Raw genomic sequence first — 2,795 nt, forward strand, 5'->3', positions numbered from 1 at the left:
TGCATGAAGTCCAATCAACTTGATTGGGCATTATTCTACTAGAATGCAGTTATAAAGTTTGCTTTTTACTTGTGTGCCCCCCTTTTTTTTTTTTTTTTTTTTAACAATTACTCATTGCAAACATTGCTCCAAGAGCCGCACATCGCGCTGACAAGGTCTAAAATGATTTCTTCCGTGGTTTCAAAGCCTTTGGTTTTATGTTTTTATCCTATGATCCTCACCGAGACAGGTTTCCACTGCCGGCAGGGAGATTTCAACCTGCTTAAGGCTTGCAGAAGGGCCTCTTGCTCCTCGCTGAGTGTCCCCAACGTGCATCATCATGCCCTGCCAGCAGCTCCGGGTGCGGGGCTCCTGGGAGATTGACACCTCCGAAATGCCGGAGCGCATTGCTCGAATGACACCGGCGGCACAGCTACCGAGAAGCGAGAGGCACGGGTGCCAAAATCTATATCTGGGTGTGTACGCGAGGTGTGTGGTCTCTCGGGTATTTTGGGATGTGAAATGCCACTGGCCGCCGCGCAAGCATTCACGTCGGTAAAATAAGAAAGGTATTTTTTGTTAATCCTTTGCGAGTGCACTGTCATGTGCTAATTGGTCACAGGAAATGAGATGTAAGATGTTGGGGTTTACTGTCAGCTTGGGATGTCGAGTTAATACCTAAAAAGACCCAAATTCAAGCTACGTGCTCAAATGTTCTTCGCTTACAAGTGTGTTTCCCCAGCAGAGCGGCGGATTTCCCCGATATGGTTTGAACAGGGTCGCTGTTGTGAGGAACGAATAAAACTAAAACAAACAACGAGGCTCTGGTGTGTCCTGTTACTGGTGGGGAAGTGAAACGAGCTTCGCCCAAAGTTTTGACAACATCTCTAATGAACTGTGAACACTCGGGTGTTAGAAGCTGATACGTAACGCGTGCGCTTCGAATAGAACCAATAAAATCAAATTCCTCCTTTGTAATTTGTTTCTTTGTTATTGTACATATGTGACAAAGCTGTTTAGTTTTAAGATAAATTTAAGATAAATAGTATTTAGTTACTGGGAGGTCTTTGGTTTAGAATATTGGTATTTATTTACATACTCTGAGGAAAAAAAATCCCCACCAACTAATTTAGCTCTAGAGCTGCACTGTCCAGCTACAGTGTAGAGCTGTGCAGTCCTTGTGGCTTGAGGATCCCTGACCAGCAAAGAGGCAAAAATGGTCAAGAAAAGCTGAGGACGGCTTTGAAATGCTCATAGTTTCTAGGTCAGGGCTTGTTTAGCCATAATTTCTTGTTAACGTCTGGGGCATCCCACAGCCCCGTGAGTGCCTTTTGTCAGCGTTGCTGTGCAGCACTAAGAATAGTAAAATAAAAATCATGAATAAAGGGCTTGTGCTTTCTTTTCCAGTTAGTGCTGACTTCAGAGAGCGGCCTCCCAGATGAAATCCTGGCTCTGCTGACACCGCTCCGTGCGTGGGTTGGAAAGTTGTGCCACGCTCCTGGGCTCCGCTTCGCACGCACCAGCAAGTGGGTTCACTACCAGAGCGCCTTTTATTTCGAAGTTGTCGTACGGTTTGGCTTTTTTTCAGACAGGTTTCCCGACGTTTCTGAAATGCATCCCCGATCTGCCCTGAACCCCCGTGGAATTCCACCTCCTGCCCCATCTCCATGACATCCCCAGCTCGATGCTCTCCGCAGAGCTGGGCAGGGGAGCCCTGTGACCCTTCACATCTCTTCCTAAATCCACATCTCCCCAGCTCTTCTCCTCCTGCATGCCGGGGGGTGAGCGCAGGATGCCGAGGGCTGTGAGGAGGGGATGCACAATCTCTGTGACCGAGCTGGGACTTGACAGCAAAATTACACAGCAAGGATTTCGCGATGGGGGCTGGATTTGGGCCAGGAAAGTCAGCCTAAGGCCCCTTCTCTTGTGAAGAGCATCGCCTGCTCCCTCTGAACAAAAGCAGCCGGAGTGCAGGGTTTGGGTCTTTTCCAGGCGATGGCATTGCTGGAGCTGAGCTGCTCTGTCATGATACAGCTCGAGGAACTGCCCAAAATACGGCTCCCGAGGCTGTGCTGGCTTCTCCTTGGGGTCATCTTGGTGCCTGTTTCCCGTTTTGTTTGCAAGGTCACACCCCAATATGGGACGGTGCTGCCTCTGCAAATTAATTTCTTTGTTTCTCTGCTATGAGGTTCAGAAGCCACCAGGTTAAATATCCGGAGCTTTTACGTAAGTTGGGGTTTTTTTGCTTTAAGGCTGATTATGGCTCAAAGTATTTGGATAATTGGTCATGAAACAGCCGCCTTCTTGCAGGTAACTTCCTTGCATCAACACTAATTTAACTCAACGTGTCCCCCCCACCAACCCAGGCCCTGGGAGACCCTCCAGTGGTGCTCTGTGGCTGCAGGAAATTAAAAAGCAGAAACTCGAGGCTGAGAGAGCAGAGTAGGAAGGATGCCTGTGGCATGCTGCGGGGCTGGGATCGCTGCTCGGGCTGGAGATCAGTCCTTCACAGGACGGGCTCTGAAATGGGGCCAGCGAATAATCCTTTCCTTTCCCCAAAGAGGGGACTCAGGTCCAGTAAAGCGCAAAAATCGTATTGAAAGGGGCAGCGTCGGCAGCAGATATGCTCTGGGGATGGGGTCCCACAGGCAGCTCTGCAGAAATGTGCTAGAAAACAAAAGTTTATCTCAATTTGTTAGTTACAGCTCAGTCCAATCACATCAAAATTCCTTCTGCCCTTCCTCCTCCCAGCTCCCCAGACTGGTGGCCAAGGCGTGGTGATGGAGTGGCTGAAGAAGTTGAAGTTATCTGTTAAT

At 48.9% G+C, this 2,795-nt stretch overlaps 1 protein-coding gene across 1 annotated transcript in view; it reads left to right on the forward strand.

Moving 5' to 3' along the window:
* LOC104281255 (pterin-4-alpha-carbinolamine dehydratase 2) overlaps positions 1-753 on the forward strand; it is a 19,983-nt gene extending 19,230 nt beyond the window's left edge. The window contains exon 4 of the mRNA XM_009879176.1: positions 709-753. The gene's annotated coding sequence lies outside the window, so the exon portion shown is untranslated. The remainder of the gene's footprint in view (positions 1-708) is intronic.
* The last annotated feature ends 2,042 nt before the right edge of the window (positions 754-2,795 follow it).

The sequence above is a fragment of the Apaloderma vittatum genome, unplaced genomic scaffold (genome assembly GCF_000703405.1).
Source record: "Apaloderma vittatum isolate BGI_N311 unplaced genomic scaffold, ASM70340v1 scaffold24311, whole genome shotgun sequence".
Lineage (NCBI taxonomy): Eukaryota > Metazoa > Chordata > Aves > Trogoniformes > Trogonidae > Apaloderma > Apaloderma vittatum.